The sequence below is a fragment of the Pyxicephalus adspersus genome, chromosome 4 (genome assembly GCF_032062135.1).
Source record: "Pyxicephalus adspersus chromosome 4, UCB_Pads_2.0, whole genome shotgun sequence".
NCBI lineage: Eukaryota > Metazoa > Chordata > Amphibia > Anura > Pyxicephalidae > Pyxicephalus > Pyxicephalus adspersus.
This window is the reverse complement of record NC_092861.1, coordinates 92,326,945-92,334,791: the sequence shown is the minus strand read 5'-3', so window position 1 is coordinate 92,334,791 and position 7,847 is coordinate 92,326,945.

Here is a 7,847-nt window from a genome sequence, read left to right as displayed (position 1 = left end):
AACTTTCTAAAGATAAAATATTTTACTGAACTTTAGATGAACTATAATACTTTGTGCACCTGGAATATATCTAGTTGTTTAAAATGAATGAAAGAACCCTAAATTGGGTCTCTCCCCACAATGTAAGTGTTGGATGCTTGTTCTTTTACTTGGGGACCATCTATAATCACTTTTACTTATATCCTGCCCCTGCATGCTTCCTAATTTTTTTTTTCAGTTTTCTGAAGCCTCTTACCCTAGTTGATGACAACCCTGACGTCATCCTTTAAATTGCAGAATCAGCAGCTCTGCATTGTAAGGGCCAAGGGCCTGCCCTCAAACATAGAGCTTCTAAGGTTAGAGAAAAAAGCGAGCTGCCAGGGGTGGTACCCTAGGTAAAAACAAATGTTTAGCCTTTGAAGGCAAAGGAGACCTCACTGCAAGAATAGTTTTTGCCTTTCCACTTTCAGCCTTTCTTTAGATTCTTTTGTAAAAAAAAAAAAAAAAAGTTCTGTTTTAGATGTTATTTTTTCTATTTTTCAAACCAAGCTTTAATAAGTTTACACATTTCATGGCTTTAGCGTAAATATTTCATTGTGTCTATTGGTTTCTATTGTCAAAAATGGCATTTTTTATTTTCTGAGCCTAAAAGATTTTTAAGCCTGCCTAAACCCCCAGATACAAAACTGATGACATATTCATAAACAAGTTATTCTTCTCCACCAGCCTTATCACTAACAAATTTAAACGACACTCGTAAATATAAGGTGGGGGTAAAAATGTAGGGGACAAAGCTGCTCCAAGCTGTTTTGCAAGGCTGTGTTGCAAATGAATTCTGCCTTTCCTACATGACCATGAGTTACGATTAGGTTCTGGTGATGGGGAGCTGGGGTCTGACTTCTTCAGTGAAAGGTGCGTTCTATATGGGTATGTTGTATGTCTGGGGAATGCTGGAATAATATTTTGTTTTTCTGAAAGAAGCAGGGAATCTTTGCTTGGGTATGGAGTTTGTGCTGTGAATTAAAGGTGGCTGAAGGAAGCCTTGTGTCTTACTGTACTAATCTTCATTCCAAGCGTTAGGTTCTGCAGATCCTGCACTTTGTGGGTTGGGTACTCCTTACCTTTTCAAGTACCTTTGAGCTCCCTACAAGGGGTACAACCTGCTCTGTGCATTATGTGCTCCTGAAACCTACTCTGCTTTAGGTATTCCTGACCCCCATGTTTTGATAGGTACTCCGGATTTTTGCATTCTATGCATTAGATATTCTTGAGCTTCAAGTGTTATTTTTTCCTGGATCCTGCTCAGTAAATAAAGCTTGCTGTGTATGTAAAATGACTGTGGTGTATGTATATACAACAAACATTTTCTATTTAACATGCCCCCACCAATGTTAACACAATGTTGCCATGTCTATCATTTTCCAAAACAAATCTTGCCTCCTAGATGAAAACCTTGTTCCATTTTTTGTACTTGTACCTGTCCCAGTTTCTACTGTACCCCAGCGGGGAACATTCTCTAACTTTCAGTTCCAGCAACATGAAAAAAAAGGAACCCTCAATTGGAGACAGCAATAAGTCAGAGAGAGGTCTCAACTCAATGTTGTTTTGAAGCCAATATCTATCTGCCTGTTTAAACCAGCCTTACATACATGAAAATGGTTTAGTTCATGTAATTTAGCAATGTATTGAACCAGGGAGGAAAAGTATTTTTTTTTTTCATTGTGGGTCAAACAAACTAACAAAGTTTATGCACAGTGTACCATGCAAAGTGTACAAGTGTACAGAGTTGCACTGATTAGTATTTGTTCCTAAAGATACATGAATTATTCTGTAACAACTTTGCACATCTTTCAGCACCATCTTCCTTTTCTGAAAATTCTAAAATGTTTCCTATTCCAAACACTCCAGCAGTAGACATAAATATACAAATATAGTGCCAAGCGTATGTCCCAGACTATTGCCCCCACTTCTGATCAATATTTCAATCTTTCTGCTAAGGACATCACCCCAACACATCCTATTATTACTGCCCCCTTGGGCCCCTTTTCTGCTCACACACTTAACACTTCCTATTTTTTTTTCTATTTTAGGGAAATGGGTGATTTTAAGTTGGGCTGCTGAAATCACAAGCCATCATTCATTAGCAATAATGTTCAACCACTTTGCATAGTATTGTAGCAATGAATTTATTAATGCTTGCACAATCTAACATTTTGAAAATGGGGAAGCGGGACATTTTTTAGCCCAAAATATGTCGGCAAATGACACACCCCTGTCATACTCCAATTTTGTGGGCCATAAAATTGAATGATAGTTGACATTTTCATATTCCTTTTACAAGTGGAATAATTTAGGGTCTGGATGAGAGGTTTGGTGCAAACAAATGGAACACATTTTAATGGGGTATATATATCCTTCCACAAAGAAGAAAAATTGAGGAAAGAGTAACAGTCCTTCAAATCAGGGACATTTGGGAGTTATGGTTACATAATGCTCTAAATGTGTGAGATTAACTGATACTAAATACTACTTGTGTGTCGTGCTTCTTAAGGAGCTATTTGTTTCAAATAACAGCTATTTACCAATATGTGACCATTTTAGACAGGTTGTACTATAGATATGCAGAGATCAATTGCTACTGTTAGCTGTTACTTGCACCACATTTCATAGCACCCTAATACAAATTCCCTGTGTGCTCCTTACCTTCGTGCCACTCACCTGTTACAGGTTATTGTCATTGCCTGCTCTGGGTAATAATATGTTAACAGATGAATAACAAAAATATCAGTATATAAAAAGAAAGCCTCCAGTGATCAAAGTGTTCTCCTATCCACTGAGTTTCGTTATTTGTCTCGTGTTTATTGTTTTTAATAAGTGGCCATAAAAAAAAAGACGTCACTAGTGACCAAGTGTTTCTCAAGAACATTCTTCCCTTGTTCTGTAAGAAGGTTGGAGCTTTGCCCTTTCAATGTAAGTAGGAGTGTACACGGCGTAGCACAGCTCTACCTGAAATGACACACTAGAGCCTCAGCAGTCTCTTATATATGAGCTATATATAACCTGTGCCCTGATTGGCTGCCTGTCATTGTGACTTCATCCACTAAAGCACCAGCAAAACCCACAGCTGTACTGCGTATTGATCACCATCATACCTGACATTCACATAACTACTCAGCCCTGAGGTTTTAACTCACACACACCTCCAGAGTTCTGAATTAGTTTGCAAGAACTACTAGATACAGTCAGAGTTTGAAAAATAATATACACTAGTACAAGATTATCTTCTTTATTTTAGAGGCTCTAGTGGTAATTACTAAGTATTTTTGGACAAAAATAAAGAGTAAACCTGCTTACTGTGGTCTGTTTGCTGGACAAGAACAAAGCTGTAATTAGGAAGTCAGCAAGGATAAAAGAATGCTTGCTACATGTCTGTATCGTTTTATTGCAGTCTATAATGTGGAATTGTCTTGTAGCAAGACAAGTCAAAGGTAATACATGTCTAGAGGCTCTGCTGTACGGATGTAGAATTGTATAATTGGGCTGCTTTAATAAGATATTTTAGGGATTGGCTACATGATACAAATGATTATGCTGACACACTTTTGGAGCAAATATTCCCGAAATGCGCCCTTAAATATATGCTACATCTGCACAGGGAGCTGATCCCAGCCGAGGTGAAACCAACCCCACTTTTATACTCAGGCTGGCAAACGTGGCACAAAAAAAGGGGATTTTTCCAACTAAATAGTCACTCTACCCTTCACCCTCTGATACCCTTTTATGGAAAGGGAGGTTTTTGCATACCATCAAATCTGCTCCTTTGTCTCCACAATTTATCGGATAAAGATTGGACCAATGCTCTGGATAAAGTTTTGTTTAGGCCAAATCCAGAAAAGAGAGCCATAACAGAAGTTTATTTGGCTTACAAACCAACAGTTAATTATGGGGAGAGGAGTACAGGTTTAAGTAGATGGCATGTGTTTTTTCCGACTAGGTCCCCAAGAGAAATTCTGTCTGACTATCGTGGAGCCTGGACGATTCCCTCCTCCATGTACAGAGAAATGGTGTTCAAATTTTTTCACGGTGCACATGTTTCTCCACACTGCTCCCATCCTTTGGGTTTGAGTGAGACACCCCATTGTTTGAAATGTGGTGCAGCCGATGCAGATTCATTCCACATGTTCTGGGGCTGTTCCCTAGTTAAAAGATTTTGGAGGTAAGTGGTGCAGTTTGCACTGACCCACCTGGTAACATATCTCCCGCTTACTCCTACCTGGGCTCTGTTTGGAATATTGTTTGAACAGGTCCAGGTAGCCAGAAGGTGCAGCAGACTCCTTGCAATTATATCAATGGTGGCCAAGAAGGCGATTTTACATAAATGGATAAGTGCAGACCCCCCTGCTTTGCATTTATTTTTAGTAAAGCTTAGACACAGACTGGATAGAAGCCTCAATTACCAAAGATTTAAGGATACAACATTTCTTTGAGCTATGGGAGTCATATATAAATATGCTACCACTGGCTAATAAACGGTGTATAATATGTATGTTTGAGCAGACTTCCTGGTATGTCACCAGGCTATTGGACAATGACCCACCTGTGGTCTTGTAATACGTTTAAAGCAGAATTATGATGGTTTCCTAATGTATCCTCTATTGTAAGACTTTGTTTACCTGAATGTAATTGCACGATAATTGTTAAGTAATGCTGAGTTAATGTCTGTATCTCAGTATTGTTAATTTGTTAGTATATGGTATGCTGATTCACCTGTGTTGATATTTTCTGTTATGTTGTAATTGATGGTTTACAAGTTCCTGTTTGTTTGAAAAATAAATAAAAAAAAAGAGGCTCTGCTGTAAAATATATGTGCTCACTAGCAACCTAAATATGATTTGTGCAAAGCATATCTGAGGGTGTGAGTTTGCTGTGTCTGACATAAATCACAGAAAGCATTTATTAGCTTATTTTGCATATACAAATTTTAACCTGAACACATATTTGTCATGTAAACTGTGAAATAAATATAATAACCTTTTTAAATCATACATGATTGCAATGACCTGTGTTTGAAGGAACGGCTTGGCCATGTAAATGGGAGTCAAATTTCACTGGGATACTTTAACCTGTTATGTTCCCAAACCATGTATACACAAATTGGGGTGCTGTTAGTTTTTTTCTGTGTATCGATATAAAGTGCTTTTTTGTTTTTTTTTTTTATCTGTTATGACATCAAAACCATGTTTCTGGTACAACATACAGCGGAATTTACCTTGCCACAGTTACACCATGAAAAATGTAAAGATGAAATCAATATACATATATTAAAAGTGAATCAAAAGACATTTATTTAAAAGAAAAAAACTCTTAGGTTATCTTGGGCAAATCCTGTGAGAAGAAAAAAAATATATTTCAATCATTATTTATTTATATCTTAAAAAACAAGGTTCTGCCAATCAGATCCGAAATAGCTACTTATAGCAGTTCTTCAAGACAGACTGGGTTCTTTGAAACTGACATGTATAGGCCTGTGCTTAGCTGGGAAGGACTTAAATGTTAATTAACTGATTGTGGAAAAAGTTTTCCCAGCACTGTACATGTACATACCTTTTTCTTTTAGGTAGAATAAAATCAAGGTAATTCACTGAAGTAAATCTAGCCATTTACACAGCAAAAAGAACCGAGCCCCAAACTTTTCCTGTTGTGAACCTGTTTTTACAAAAGCCAGTTCTATACAGGAAATAAAGCAGGCCAGGCATATAGATTCATTCTAGGCAAACAAAGAGATGCATTTGGCTCAATAAGATTTAATAGCTTCCTGTTATGTATTTCATAAGCATAATGCAGGTGTTTTGATTATATATAGCAACCCAGTTGCTATATAGTAATAAAATGCGTATTGCATATAATAAATAGGTGGAGAATGACTGCTCAAGAGCTGGGTGCAGACAATGGTTTCATTTACTGTAATAATAGACATAATGCACCTGTGTACAGGTACAATGGCTTGTGATCCTTCAACATGGTAACAATATATAAGCAAATAAATGGTAATTATTCTTTTCTGGGATACTAGCAAACACAATTTGGTGAGAATTAGTCCTAGAGCAATGTTTTTTACAATACAGGCCATCCTTGTTATTGCTAGCAGTCACCTTGATCTGAGAGCCTGACTCTCCTGGCTTGATTTATCTGAAAGGACAAAAATATAAGTAAATTAAGTAGGTTCTAGGCCTGGTGACCCACACATCTGATTATTGGATCTTATATGTCCTCCAAGTGGTTTAAAGCTGACTGTCATCCCGATTCTGTCATTGTGCTGCTAGGTAGGCTTGGTGTTCAGCTTCAGAACTTCAAATTCCACCCAAACAGTGGTCATTCGGCCTGAAGCAAATAAAGTTGAACATCGCCAATGTCAATGACAGGTTTACTATATGTTGTACATTGCTGTTATATGTGTGCCAGTGCTTGTAGGTCTTGGTTCTACTATAATTGTACAAACAAATTAAGTGGCCTTTGAAGCAAAATAGGAGATATGCCAGTTCTCATGGTTATAGAGTACCCTCCCCCTCATAAAATGTTCACCCATGTGGGGGCATTCCTATACATTTTTTGTCACATTTGGCAGCTCTTCAAGCACTCCAGAGTCCAGAATGGGAACCAGAATTTTCCCTCATTGACAAATGTGGCTGCCAATCAACCTGAACATTGGGGTCTATTGAGAAGACCCACGCACAGCCTGAACGGAGGCAAGTTTATATTTTACATTTTTCTTTTAATTCTTTTTGAATTTAAAATGAAGAAAAACAAAGCTGGTAAATGGAGAAATAATCGAAAGAAAACTCTGTCCAAAAACTATATTGGTTTTATTTCTGTACTATATGTAGCAAAAAATCTTTTGCCAAATCAGTACAATATTAGTGAAAATGGTTCTGGAATTTAAAGCTAAAGTTTATTCTGCATATCTTCTACCTTCTCTGTTTTGCCTTCTCGTTTCTGCCCACATTACTATACTACCAAAATGTTTGAAAACTTTTTTTTAATTACATACCTTATTCTAGATGCATTTTGGACACAGATTTATTACTGGGTCCTTGTGCTTTTCTATGCAGAACAGGTAGGTCATAGCACTGATGACAGCAGTGAGCTGGCTCATGGGAAGAATTTTCAAATATCACAATGCCCTATTTAATGTACAGCACTGCGTAATATGTTGGCGCTATATAAATCCTGTTTATTAATAATAATAATAATAATAATAATAATGCATTGATGGGTGAAAGTCAGTTGGAGTAGTGGACATTTCTAGACAGACTATATTGCTTGAATTGAGACCACCTAAATCCAATAACTAAAAAGGGCTGGACAGTGACTTTACATTGGCATTAGTCTTAGAAGGGGAGTATTCACAACAAAATATGGTAGTTGAATCAATGCAAACACCTTTTTTCTGTGCGGAAGTGAGCTTTATGGTGAGGTAAAGTTGGATTTGGAGTGTATGTCAGGGATAGCAAGGAGTTTGCTTAGAGCTTTGTTCCACTGTTTAAATGAAGCACATTTGTAAACAATCTTATAGATCACTTGCCAGGCTTCTGTAAGTGCTTTGACCAATGTTAATAAATAGAAAAGTGTGCTTTTCTTCAATTAATGTAGACCTTAAAAAGTATAGACAGAACAGTTCTTTCAGCTAAATAACTAATGAACTATTTCAAACTTATTACAGGTAGACCCTGAGCAAAAGGAAGAAACAAGATTGCCTGAGGGGCTACATGACTGGGTGCCCAAAGGGTAACAGTCATTTAAGAGGTAAAATATAAGGGAAGGGGATTATAGTGATGTGATAGGGGTAGGAAGAGTTTTTGGGTAACTGT